This window comes from Schistocerca americana, chromosome X (genome assembly GCF_021461395.2).
Source record: "Schistocerca americana isolate TAMUIC-IGC-003095 chromosome X, iqSchAmer2.1, whole genome shotgun sequence".
Lineage (NCBI taxonomy): Eukaryota > Metazoa > Arthropoda > Insecta > Orthoptera > Acrididae > Schistocerca > Schistocerca americana.
In genome coordinates, this window is record NC_060130.1 from 155,990,605 (window position 1) to 156,005,560 (window position 14,956).

At 41.2% G+C, this 14,956-nt stretch overlaps 1 pseudogene; it reads left to right on the forward strand.

The window, feature by feature from the left end:
• The first annotated feature begins 3,456 nt into the window (after positions 1 to 3,456).
• On the forward strand, positions 3,457 to 3,574 carry LOC124557365 (annotated as a pseudogene).
• Positions 3,575 to 14,956: the final 11,382 nt, after the last annotated feature.

The following is a 14,956-nucleotide window of genomic DNA, read 5'->3' on the forward strand; positions in this document are numbered from 1 at the left end:
ATTGGCGACAGGTTCAACGCATCCCTTGATTCAAGATATGTAATTTACTTGGGTGCAAATAACTTAAACGGGCACGCCACGCAGCATTCACTGCTGATTGGTGAGTTTCGATGGGTGCCCAAAGATGAATGCAAGAGGTTAGGTGAAAAAAGCATGGGCGTATGGCGGCTGATTCCGGTGTAGGGTATGTGGTGGGGGCAGAACTCATTTACCCTATTAGTTTGCGTGGTGCGGATATCAATTTGCCATTCGGTCCAGAGCAACTAGTTCCGCGAGGAGGTTCCACTCCAAAACTGGTGACAATGCTGGGGAATAAGTGGAGACATGTTATTCATTATCGTAATCTCCAGCAGTGTCTCAGCTTGGGGACGGAGCTGGTTAGAATCACCTGGATTATCTCCTTCAAACAATCCCCCTGGTTGAAGGAGTATATTGATTTGAATACGCGACAGAGAGCGTCCGCGACATGTGACGTTGAAAAAGATTTTTATAAATTAATGAATAATTCAATCATCGGTAAAGCAATGGAGAATTTGAGGATACGACGTGAAATTTTCATTTGGCCCGATTGGGATGGGCGTTATGGCGTAAGAGAATGCATTGTCAGCCAAATTTTAAGCGGGTCCCCATATTCAACAAAAACTCTGTTGCTGTGGAGATGGCAAAGTCAGCAGTCGAGTTTACGAAACATATTTATGTGGGAATGTACATACCAGAATTATCAAAACTGTACATTACGAGTTTGCAAACATTCGATTTTCAGATCCTAAATCCCTTTATATGGGCACAGATAGCTTTATATATTGGTTGAAGAACTGTGACCCATATGACGATAGTCCTTATGGTATTGTTCCACAGTACAAGAAGGTTATCGGCCGTATGAGGGAGGAGGCAAATGGATTGGGGATTGTGGAGTTTGTAGGTCTGTTATAAAAAATATATGCCTACCGCACATCGGAAAGTGCGACCCAGAGACGGGCTAAGGGTGTGGGTCGTATGGCATTGAGCGACCTCTCTGTCGAAGACTATTTCCGGTGACTGTATAGTCGCCGCACGAAGTGGCCGTGCGGTTTGAGTTGCCATGTCACGTATTCCGCGGCCCCTCCCGCCGGAGGTTTGAGTACTCCCTCCGGCATGGGTGTGTGTGTTGTTCTTAGCATAAGTTAGTTTAAGTTAATTTAAGTAGTGTGTATGTCTAGGGACCAATGACGTAAGCAGTTTGGTCCGTTAGGAATTCACACACATATGAATATTTTTTTGACCGTATAGCGGTGTTCGCGGTGCTGCACTGCAGCCGCCGCATATGGTATGGCAAACTAGTATTCGACCGAGGGGACAGAAGGTGTACACTGTGCTGCAGTTTAAAATCGGCCTGTCATCTCATGACGATAAATGGGTCGTTTGTGATGACGGGATTGAAACTCTTCCTCCTACTCACACTCCTAACTTGCATTGAGAGAAGGGATGGGGGGCTCCAATTGAATGAGAATGAGAGAATGAGAGAGAGGGAGAATCTGCAGAGTAGTAGTATGCTTCCCTTATCGTAGTTTAAGTAATTTTGTGTATGTGTGTCTTGTAAATATTTATGTGTACTATGTACTCTGTATATACACACATGGACCATGTGTGGGAAAAAGATAAGAAGAGAATACATATAAGCATAAATAAAATATATTTACTAAAATAACTATAAACAGAAAAATATCTGTATATTTACATATTCACATGTAACGTATGTGTGCCCTGTAAATATACTGTATATCTATGCATCATGTGCGTCTTGTAAATAGAATAGTTTTAAGTTTCCTCATCTGCTGCTAGCCATCCAAGTCAGATTCATTTTAAATTGAAACTTCCTGGCAGATTAAAACTGTGTGCTGGACCGAGACTCAAACTCGACACCTTTACCTTTCGCAAGCAAGTGGTCTACCAAAGCACGACCCACGCCCCATCCTCACAGCTTTACTTCTGCCAGTATCTCGTCTCCTATCTTCCAAACTTTACAGAAGCTCTCCTGCGAACCTTGCAGAACTAGCACTCCTTAAAGAAAGGATATTACGGGGATATGGCTTAGCCACAGCCTGGGGGGATGTTTCCAGAATGAGAATTTCACTCTGCAGCGGAGTGTGCGCTGATATGAAACTTCCTGGCTGATTAAAACTGTGTGCCAGACCGAGACTCGAACTCGGGACCTTTGCCTTTCTTGGGCAAGTGCTACACCAGTGCTATGTTTCCTAGGAAGAGTTGGCAGTCTGGACCTTGAAAAGTAGTTGAAAGTAGGTAGCTGAACATCTTTTCATATCTATATGAAATTGTAAATTGAATCATTAGTATGATTAAAGTTGAAATGCAATCAAGTACCTCAAATAAAGTCTTATGTCCAAGTCCTTTTCCGACGAATCCTTAGGAGATGGTGGCAGTCTGGCGACTGAGGTTAGCAAAGTGTCTTTTCTTCCACGCCATTTTGTTAGCTTAGTAGACATATAGGAATTGAATTTTGTTTACCGCAAAAATTAAAAGTTGCTGCCAGTTCGTAGGAAGAGGTGGCGGTCGGGTTGCTTAGGTTAGTGGAGGTAGGCCAAGTGAGCTATTTTCCTGCGAATTTCTTCGTTTAGTAGAGATAAGAGCGGTGTGTTGCATTATTCAAATGGAATTTGAACTTGCCGCCATTTTCTAGGAGATATGGGGTTAGGTTAGGGGACGTAGCCCAGTTGGTCTATTTTCCCGCCATTTTCGTGGTGTGACGCATTATCCTGCTGGAATTTAAATTTCCCGTCAATTTTTTTCTGGAGGGTTACGTTAGTGGAGGTAGCCCAATTGACCTATCTTCCCGCCAAAATTCAAACATCCGGCCAAAATCCGCCATCTTGGATGACGTCATTGCCTCCATCTTGAATAAATTTGGCAACAATGGCATGTGGGGCCGCACCCATGTAGTCGCACTATTGCTGCTGCCAATATAGCTCATTCGAATGAAGTTGTTTCAATAATTTATGAATTTAGAGACAGAGGTATCATCGAATAAGTGTGGAGACTGTAGTTTGAGAAGTGGACAAACTAGGACGCAAAACATACCCTCGAAGATATGTTATGATTAAAGTTTTGGTCGATCTGTGGCGGGCGGAACTTGTCGACATGAGCGTATATTCACGTGTGAGTAACGAATTCAAATACATTTTAATGGTCATTGATATTTATTCAAAATTTGCCTGGGCGTTACCTGTGAAAGCGAAAACAGGGAAGGATATCACGCATGTGTTTGAGCGCTGCACATACAGCGCTAAGGAAGAAGATGACAACCAAAGCCTGCATGAAAAACTGTATCCTCACAGTGTTGTATGCAGCTAAAATCATCCTGCAGCAGAAAGGAGCGGGAAAATATGATCGGTTATATTACCCAGGGTTCCACCAGTACCAAAAACGTTGTGGAATTATTCGCTCCCTCATTCCTGCAGTGCTAACGGCCTTGCCACAGTGGTAACACCGGTTCCCGTCAGATCACCAAAGTAAAGCGCTGTCGGGCTGGGCTAGCACTTGGATGGGTGACCATCTGGTCTGCCGAGCGCTGATGGCAAGCGGGTTGCACTTAGCCCTTGCTAGGCAAACTGAGGAGCTAGTTGAGAAGTAGCCGCTCCGGTATCGGAAACTGATATACGGTCGGGAGAGTGGTGTGCTGACGACATGCTCGTCCATATCCGCATGCAGTGACGCCTATGAGCTGAGGATGACACATCGGCTAGTCAGTACCACTTGGCCTTCCTGTCCTGTTAGGGAGGAGTTTAGTTGTTTTAGATCATTCCGAGAGTAGCCGGTCTCTTAGTGGTGGGTTCACTGGCTGGGGGTGCTGCGGCTATTTCGAGGACTGTCAGGAATACACAAAATTCCCAGGAGCAACTGCAGGAGGCACGAAGATATAAACTCTATACTTGATACCATACAAGAAAGGACTAGGTCTCTTCATAAACATAAGAAATAGCCTCTAGTAGTACTACCAGACAGGGCGCTTACAAATACAGATGTGGGGAAGTTTATTGAAAAGAAATTCAACATTCCGAGATTCCGAGGCGTGTTTATGTGGAATACATTGCCGAAGACTATGTGGAAAATGTGGAAATCAGGAGAATGTGGATTTGTGCATCTGGATGCAGCAGGGGATCTGGAACTCAATGGGTAGCATAAATTTAAAAACAGTAATATACAACGTCTACTATCTCGACTCATCTGGCTCTCTGCATCCCCCAGAAGAATTACAACGGAACCTAACATGCAGACGGCATGTACGATATTGATGATTTAAACGAAGTGTTAAAAAAGTCTGGAAAATGAATTGAGCCCTTTGCAAAAGCCAGTCCACATAAATCTGAAATGAGGTCGGTGAATGGTCGACTGACTTTAAGCAGAAAGGTTCAGTAGGCCCACTACTGTGTTTCACAAAGGGACAAGTCTTGAAGACTGACCCCAGTAAATTTTACAGATCTGCTTAGGCAGTGGATATTTTCTCTGTCGGTACAGATCATGTTGAGTGTGACATTGCAACGAACTCATTTCTCAACGATAGCTTGGTTTATTCAACGTACGGATTCCTCCCATCATTTCGGACAGGATGGAAAATTATTGAGTCTTCTACCAACGCTATATACCTTCCAGTGACAGTTTAGACATTGGACTACATGGGGGTGCGTATTGTGGACCGGAATAACCAACTTGTTGTCTTTCGTGGTGAGGAGATCATTATACGATTACATCTAAGACTGGATGGGCGTAAGTTATAAAACCAGCCCACACAGTGCACTTCACAGCACTTCGCAGCAGAAACGCAAGGTGATAACACGTGCGAACTACGAGTTTCTTAAATCAGTAGGCTTGAAACCTCGCAATGACGTCGCACTCAATGTATCTCACCCAGTGGAATATGATGAGCAAAGCATACGCCAGGAATAGTTCTCGCCTAAACCTTGTGCTTCCACGACATTTAACAAGAACAATGAAATTAGGAATGTCACCCGTCACCAAGACGCTTTAACTCTTTCATGCAGGTGTTTCATATATCTGGATGCATCATTTAAGAAAAAGAATGGTAGTCACACAGTGGGATCAAAGCTTAAACCTAATGCTTTGCCATTTCCGTAAAAGTAAATACAATATGAACTTACTGGGGCAGAGATTGATAGTAAACGTAATGTTGGCATAGCATCAATCCTCAAAACATATGTCTCATCATCACCCTTGAATCTGAATGGTTTGGAAAATGCAGGATGGTTCATAGACGAGCCTATGGGCAGAATAGCAGACGAGTAGTGCCGATTTATTGCATGTATACCCCTCAAAATGCTTATGGGGTTCTTTGAGAAAATGCAGCGAATTTTTGTGTATGCTAAACAGGAACTTATTGTGATACAGAATGCAATGGACTGCCGCTCAAACATTCAGGGAGCTCAAGAGGAGAATCAAATCATCATCAGTAAAATTAAAAGAAAAATACCACAAATCACTGGAAGACGAGAAGCGTTTGAAGCTTTTATAAGTTCTGAATACCGGTACATATCTGCCATTAACTTTCTGCTCGTGGGAGGTTTTCGAGTACCCAGTGCTACCGACAGCGAACAGACAAACAACGGATATTATAACCTTTGTGCAGGTGGAAACATCATACTTGCACTTCAGACCAATTGGAAGGGGGAATTTAGCAAATGATTCCACCGTATTTGACAACTGCAATTTAGCTAATGACAGAGTCTACTTGAATTCAGCATTCTGTTCGTACGACAATTTGCTGCTACAGTGGGATCAGGATGTATACAGTCTAGCATTTGACATAAATGCAAGTTATCGTATTTCTTACTATGAAGGTGTTGAAGAGGGAGGATGCCTACTCAGCCCACGGAGATTCAAGGAGCTGGCACCGATCATCGTAATAGACTGTTCTAAGAAGAATGAGATAATGAAATCAGGACGAGCAGATGTACGAATTTTAATCCTCACCAAATTTTCCAGAACACATGCAGCGCATGCTCTATGCTCAATGACCATGTAAATAGCTGTTGCCCACGTGCTGGTGTTCTGGAGAGTGCTGTATAAATGACCCAGTGTTGTGTCGTACCCAGAGCGTTTCTCAGTGACAACTAGCCGTGTGAACGTCGTTGCCGACATTCCAGGTCTTTCTGGTGGTGAGTGTAGACAATTCATAGTTAAAGACGTTTCAGTCATAGCGTACACAGAAGATGCTGTTATACAACAGACATTTTCAGCAAGAATTACATCACCCAGGACTTTCAGAGATGTGAACTGTGCAAAAACATGGTCGAGTGCAAAGTGGTCAACACGTTTGTTTCAAGGACTCCACTGCGACGAGCCTGGTATATCGTATAAAGAAGTGATGACGTCAGTATTCGATCATCTTGAGACCATCATCTACGTCAAAGGCGAGGAGGAGATCACATGCATGCAGAGAATCTTCAAGTTTGCATCCATTTAAGACCTGGAATGCTATGGGTGCCCTGCTATCTATCAGCTCAAGAAGATGTGTGAAAATAACGTTGCGTCTGCTTATGAAAATGTAAAACCACTTTTAAGTTGGATTAATGAAAATAAATCAATTTTTTACCTCACCTTCTGTGTTTTCCTTTCTTTCTATCTAGCTTCTACTTAGATAGTATGTAGCTTTACCGAGATCCTGTGTCTGTGGTTTTGTTGAAGCACTGGAGATATTATTTAGATATGATAACTATATATCTTTGGAAGCTGACACGATCACGCTCCACCTGTTCCCAAAAACCTGTATGTCCAGCGCAATAGGTGAAATCTCACGCATTCATTACATATATTTTGCTTTCCTACATCTTAAATGTCACCTCCCTCATGCTTCAAACTAGTACCTTGTGCATCTTGCAAATCCTTTACACACATTATAAGGGTAGGGATTTGTGAAATAACGACAAAGAATGGTAACGAATAACAATTTCTTATTCAGACCTAAATTTTCACAGAAGTAATAGGGCCTTACATCTACAAATATTGTTATTTTTACAAAACATGACATAATACTACTATTAAGTAAACAGTTCTTGTTATTGTTTGAGATATTTTTTGTTCATAGTTCTAGGTTATACAAATAATAGTACTGGTTGAACAAATTTTTTACTTTACATTGCAGTACCGATTACAGCTATTGCACAGGTACAGTTTTTCTTACAGTAATACTATTACTATTACTAGTGAAATTCCACCCAAACAGAAGCCCTAATTTATATGCTGAGCTGAGTGGCTCTAAACATTTTACACCTCAAGCAGCTTAAGTAATTTAATAATACAATGAAGCCGATGGCCCTAAAATGTTCATCCCCAACAGCTGCACTGACATGAACTGGGTGGAACTCACACTTATAACTGGTATGACTTGGACAGCTGGTGGTAGGTGAAACTTAAAGATCCATCTGTTTACACATGCACTCACACAATCACACACGCAAATGAAGTGCAAAAGAGAGAAACATTGCAAACTATTTTTTCCCTTTATTTACAATTTTTAACAATGATCTTAGCCCAGTTTTTAATCTTTTTATATATACTGGATATTTTTAATATTTTAATGGTTCTTATAATTTATTCCAGCACATCGTGCTTGTATATTAATCCATGCATAGCATGCCACTTACTCAGAAAAAAATAACCAGAATATATTTACACACAGGCATACATATTTACACAGACCTCCACAGTCTGACACACTCACAAGCATACACATAGCCGCATAAGCACTCATGCATGCAGGCATACCATGCATCATACACATACAATATTTGCTTTACTATAAAAGAGCCATACAATTCGGCACGAGCTCTCACTCAGCCAGTCACTCACTCTTTCTCTTTCATTGAAACTATCGTAGTCCCCCCCCCCACACTCCAAGTATATATAGTGATGGTATGGGAAGGTTTCTGTCCCATCATCACAAATGGCTCTTTTATCTTCATGAGGTGACAATCCACCTTTACACTGCAGCACAGTGTACACCTTGTGACCTCACAATCGAATACTAGTTTGCTGTACCAAACGTGGATCTTGCGGCAGAGCACTGCGAGCATCACATGCCGCGCCTCACACACCCTTAGCCAATCTCTGGGTGGCTCAATCTGTAAGGTGTCAGGCAAATCCAACACCTCCCATGAAAACCCTGACATAATAAGCAAATCCAGTAGTATGTCACATAGCTCCCAATAAATCGTGACATTAAATTAATCAAAGCAATACGAGTAACGAGTGAGCAAATGGAATACCACAGACTAACACAAGAATGCCTAAATGCATGTCATACCTTCCCACCGTGAAACAGACGCAGTTCCGAGGGGAGAAACGGGAACAGAAGCCGAGAGCAGAACCGTGTTAAGGTAGAAGGCCCTACGATAAGGGATGGACACCCAAGTTGCCAGCTAACCACCAGCATCACCCCCAGTATAGATCTTAAGATAACACAAAAAGGGCCACACCAGCCGCAAGTTTTAGCGTGAGACTTTTTCGCGTCTCTGTTACGTTGCAAACGTTAAAAACATTGCCCCACCACGAAAAGTAACCGCCAGGACTACCCCCCAACCCAAGTTAGAAGATAGAGCCCTCCAGACGAACAGTATAGATTTTACAATAACACTAAAAGGGCCACACCAGCTGTAAGTTTTAGCGTGAGACTTTTTCGCGTCTCTGTTACGTTGCAAACTTTAAAAACATTGCCCCACCACGAAAAGTATAAAGTTTCTCGTTGGATAGACAGAATTTTTGTAGGCGGAGCTTAAGGTCAACATTGAGACGCTGATTGGTCAGATGAAAACACAGCCAGACAGTTTTTTTTTTTAAACCAACTTCGGTAAATTGTAGGAAGGAGAAGTTAGGAAGGAGTTGCTTCCGAGACGGAGAGATGCATGGAGCTGCGCCAGCCGCCCCCTGACGAACACCGACAAGGTAATGAACGCACGCGATGCCGCATATTTGAGCGCATAAGGCTTCACTCAGAACTGCAGAAGTCTCATCTGTTACATCCCCTTTTTACGTAATACTAGTGTCGATCGTCAATTAAAACTCATGGTATTCACATTTGCTACGTAAGTTAAAATCTGAAACGCGATGACTTTTGTGTTATATAATTATTGAGAAGCCACATCAGCAACTGTAATTTACGACAAGTTAGATAAGTAATTAAAGATAATTGAGGGTCACTGTAGACCATTTTGGTAGTTTTCTCTTTTGTGAAACTTAATTTAAACCTAGATTATAGATGTGATATGGCATAGGTCATCCATCGATCCATTGTAGAACTTGGGAACCCATTCAGGGAATATTCGTTCACATTTTTGTTGAACGCAGTTGGTTTTTATCATCCTGTACTAAAACATTTCCTTTTATCAATTGTGCAATTTATAAACAATGTTTTGTGAGTAGAATAAAATTTCCAATGGTAAACTTAACTGCTTTTTCGACGTTATTTTTTCAGCTAACTAAAAATTGGAAAGCCTTGAACCCCTTCCACTAAATTTAGTTAGTATTAAGATTCTTTTACAGGGAGTGCAGTGGAGCTGACGCTGAAATCATTAAGTATTTGGTTATATCATCGCTAGTGTCACTGAACTCTTCTGAACTCTACATGTCATGTGTGGTCTGGCGTCTCCTTACCAGCAACAGGTCCCAGGTTCAAACTAGTCAATTCCCTAAAAAACACGCTCAGAGCGTCGTTGCGCGAAAGTGGTAGGGAGACACGACTTAGAACAAACAGAAACCACGCAGAATGTTAGACATCTACTGTATGATATGCATACATTTTGGATCTTAAGACCCACAAGCTTTGGCTCATCTTTCATTAAGCCGACATCCTTCTTATTCTGAAGAACAATACCGTAAGGACTGTCAGCTGTGTATCCGAATGTGTCGAATTCAGTACCGTGACACCTGATTACTTCATGTGGATCGCAGCTCTTCACACAATAGATGATGCTATCTGTATGCATATAAAGTAGTTTTGGTTCAACGAAATGAGTTTTAGCAAACTCATAGTGGAAGAAGTATTTGTGGAGTTGGGAGATGTCTAGTATACACATACCAAAATATATTGGTTTTTCAAACTCTACTGAAACCTTCGACATCTCCACAATAGCAAAGTATCTATTGAAAATTATGATGTGCTTAAAATTTGGTCTAGGGATGCACTTTCTTACGCCCCATGGCTATTCCATTCGGTCCTAATCAAAATATCGCATTCTTTTCTTACATTCTGCATGGTTTTACCGAAAATGGAATTATTCACTTACTTACAAAAATTTTATTCCAGATCAATAAACACGCCGGCCCTCCTTTCCTTTTGCTTTTTAATTCAACATACTCCATCTATCATGAAGACTGATTAAAGGAGATCTTACATAAGCTGAGGCACTGCTGGAGATTATGATAAAGAACTGTGTACCTCTGCTTGTGTTCAACAGTGGTCATCAGTTTAGGGATAGTGCTTCCTCGCAGAACTTGTTGCTCTGGACATAACGGCAAGTTGCTTGTCATTTTATTCATAATAAAAGGGTATATGAGGTCTGCCTGCAACACATAAACTACATCAGAATAAGCTTCGAGAGCCAATATTTTTCTGTCTAATCAGTCTAATTCGTTTTCGGACACCCATTGAAACACACCAACTGGCAGTGGATGCATCATGGCGTGCCCGTATAAGTTATTCACACCCAAAAACAAAATATAGCGTGAATCGAGGAGTGCGCTGAACCCCGTACCCATACGTGGATTATTTGCTTCGGCGTGTGTATGGACACACTCGCAAGGTCCCCCACGGATCCCGCGCTCAAAGAAAAGGAGCATATCAGCATCAGTCAAAAGTTCGATGCTGCGCCTCGTTTTCCTTACTATTGCGTTCCAGGACAACACACGGTCCAGAGAGTATGTGGCCATGTATACAATCCGGAAATTTTCAAAAATAACCGCAAGTAAGCGCATGTTGGTGTCCATGTATAATCGCACGTATTCACCATTATGGAACTGTTGAATTCGCACAAGACATTCACGACATGCTCCAATCTGCATTAGCTATGGCATAGCATGAGAGTGTACTGGTAAATAAAGATATGTTGGGTAGCCTGGTTTCGTGTACTTTCGCCTTTCTCTCCCGATACTCATACGGAAGAACTCCTTTCCCAGTCAGAAACTGAAACTTTTCCTCATCAGGAAAACTGCTGCATACAGTACATGTTTTTGTGTTAAGGTGGTATACTGGAAGTTGGAATTCAACGTTCACTAGGCTTAGTATGTCAACGAACTTGTGATTCTTCCGGATTTCTGCAGTTCACTTGCATTTTCTGGACACTGGTATAACCTCCATCAATTTATATAATTTTCCTTAAAGTATTCATCTACAACTTGACGCTTGGTAACAGTATTATTTGTATCAGTGTTGTGTCAATAAACCGTAGAAAGGTGATATATTTATTGTGTTATTCCTGGTTATAACAGTAATTATACAACACTGGGAGGTATGCAGTTGAGTGTTGAAAGTTTAAGCTGTTGATTTAGCAGTGACCTGGACATGCATTATGGTGTGACATTGCTACAGAATATTGTTTCTTATTACGTCTGTATATTACAATGTCTTTAGCTAAACACTCAAGAAACAACGTATACCACACTTACAGCCATAGGGGAAATCGTCACAGCTCTCCCAAGTCAATACACAGAGCTATAATCAAACAAGACGAGCGAGTGCAGTGTTGTTACCTTCACTAAGATTCATCGTTGAGTTTGGCCACTGCGTAGAACAATAACACAGTCACAGAGAGAACAACAATCTGAAGTAATAGGTTATATTTACTAGGGAGCCTCCTAGCTGTGGAAAAGTGGTAGGACAGTATAATGTATCTTATAGTTTATAGTATAAATAAAGCATGAGTATGAAGCATTTGTGTTTGCTCTATTTATTATACGCATAACACAAGTAGTCCACACAGAGTATTTTTTATAATCTGTATTGAATTCAGACAAAATAACGCTAACACTGTGCAGAGGTGCTGTTGCCAATGTGATGTATGAGAATATCGCTTATTTCGTCGAAAAACAATCGATTGTAAATGAAAAGTCCCGCTCTTGGCGTAAAAAACGCTCGTAACGAACACAAGGTTAGTACTGGCTTAGAGCAGAGTTTCCTCAGTCCATCGGCCTCTTCGTGGGGCCAAGCACGGTGGTGGGGCGACTCAATTCAATTGGACGACAAAGTTTTGAAGCAAAAGCAACCATCTTTCTCTTGCTAGATGGGCTGCATCGTGGTAACTCAACGTCAGATGTTCGTGCAGAAAAGGCAGAAATATCATACTCAATTACTCTCTGGGCAGAGCAGCGGCGGAACAGCGTCCCCTGCCCTCAGATAGGCCAGACGCTGGTTATGCCCACAAGAGCAAGAAGCAGGCTGCAGCCTCACTTCAGCAGAAGCTACCAATCTCCCTGTGGAGGCTTGCTTCTCCTAATGGGATTCACTAACTGCCTTCTGCCAACAACAGGACCCTGACATCGAATCTGGAGTGCACCTTCGTAGCGCGAAAATCGCAATCTTTCCTCTAAAGCCCACTTAACCAGTACTCTCAACAAAACAATCACAAAATAGTCTCAGAAATTGAAACGGTATCGCGTACTGATATCTGACAATAATGTCACAGCGTTTTCGAAAATTACAGTTCGGACAAGTACTGAGACGTCTCTTTGGTTCATCGGGTGATCGTTACCTCCTGGTGCATCGTACTCTAACTTTATTGCTTACTCTCATCGGTGCGTTCAGAAACTCAATTCAAAACTTTGATGCACTCAAACATTTTTTGAGTAAATGTACATTTTATTTCGAATTGTTAGCTGTGTCGTAAATTCGGGGTATTTGGTATCCTGTTGATTTTCATTACTTCACTTTTTGTTAATCTGATTTCCATGTCTGCTTCTTCAATTACTCTCTGCCTGGTATTTAGTAGTTCTTCTAAATTTTGCTCATTTTTTTCCCAGTCATATCATATCATCTGCGTATATTACGATTTTCGTATAATCTGCTGTAGACTCTTGGTGAACTTTCTTTATGGTGTTGTCCGCGACTATATTAAAAAGCACTAGTGAGAACACACTTCCTTACTCAACCCCTCTGTCTGCTATAAACCATTCTGATGTTTTGCCGTCTATTATAACACAATTCAGGCAGTATCTGTACATGTTTCTGATCCACAGTTCCATTCTGTTACTCAATTCCCGTCTGTTCAGACCTTGACGTATCTCTTCCCTTCTAACAGTGTCATAAGCCCTTTTTACATCTATGAATGAAACTGCGATATCTCTGCCAAGTTTCCATTTCTCTTCTACAATTTATCGGATTATAAACATGGCAATTTATAGTTGATCTTTCAGGCCGAAATCCTTGTTGTTCTTCTGTTAATTGTGATTCTATTTTATTTCTGATTTTCAACAAAATTATCTTTTCATTAATCTTTATGCAGTTGTACAGTAGTGCTCTTCCTCTTTAATTTTCATAAAGCGCCTTGCTACCCTTCTTACAGATAGGTAAAACAATTGCATTTGTCGTAACATCAGGAATCTTCCCTTTTCTCCATACTACCCTCATTACTCCATACAGCCGCTGAATTCCGATAGGTCTCGTGGCTTTAATCATTTCCACTGTGAGCTCCTGTGCTCGAGGTTCTTTGTCATTTTACATTACTGTTAGAGCATTCTCTACATACATCCTCTTTAGAAGATGTCTTTCTATTTCCTCTGTGATGGTGTTATTCCATTCGTCTTCCACTATCTCATCACGTGTATTTGTTTCATCCTGCCTTTGACACAGTTTTTGGAAACATGCCTTGCATACTTTCAAAACACCTCCTTCCTCACACAAAGTTCTTCCTCCTTTGTTGATGACTTTTGAGGTAGTTTCTTTTTGTTTACTTCTGTCACCTAATATGCAGTGTAATCTTAAAATTCTCTTATGTTCCTTTTATTAATTTTTCCCGTGATGTCTTCTTAGCCGATACTATCATTTTCCTTGCTACTCAGCTTAGTCGTTTCCATTTGTCGGTATGACGTTCTTTTCTGTTTTTGAATCATTCACTCCACGCGTTATTCTTCTTCTTGAATCCTTCTGCGATTTGGTTTATGTCCTTCCACTGCTGCCTTGACTAGGGCCTGTTTGATCCTCCTCCATTCTTCCTCTACATCCTCCGTTTCATCTTTACGATGCCGTATCTTTATCTGCTCCCTACATATCTCTTCGGCTTATCTATCTCTCGATTTCCCGCACTTGATTTTTGCCTGCCTTTTTCTCCGTGTGTACCTTTATCAATTTAGAAATAATTCAAAATCCAAAATCGCTTAAATACTGTTTACTGGATAACCGGTTTCAACACACTAAAGGTGCCATCATCAGATCTGCATGTAGATGACGACACCTTTAGTGTGCTGAAACCGGTTATCCAGTAAACAGTATTTAAGTGATCTTGGCTTCTGAATTACTTCTACAACAGAGTGATCGCCCCACTACGCACTATGTATTTTCTGAATTTCTTCTTTGTCCCTACCAGTAGTGTGTTTTTACCTCGAGAGTAATGCTGGTATCATATTGACTTCTGTCAGGCATCTTCCGATTTCTTCAGTATTATTATATAGTCTTCTATGGATTTCTGTTCTAAATTCCAACTCTATTTGGTAAACTTGCCTGTCACTATCTTATCCATTTATTTCTCAGACATGTGTCTAGTAATACTTCACCATCCTCATTTTTGCGATCTTCTCCGTGGCTTCCTATGACCGTTTCGTATTCTTTTTTATCATTCCCAACTCTAGGATTAAAGTCTCCTGTAGTAACAGTATTATTAAATGTCACAGTATTTTTCAGTTTTGTGATAAGTTGTTCCTTCTCGTCTGTTCACATCCCAGTTGAGAAACATAAACGTGG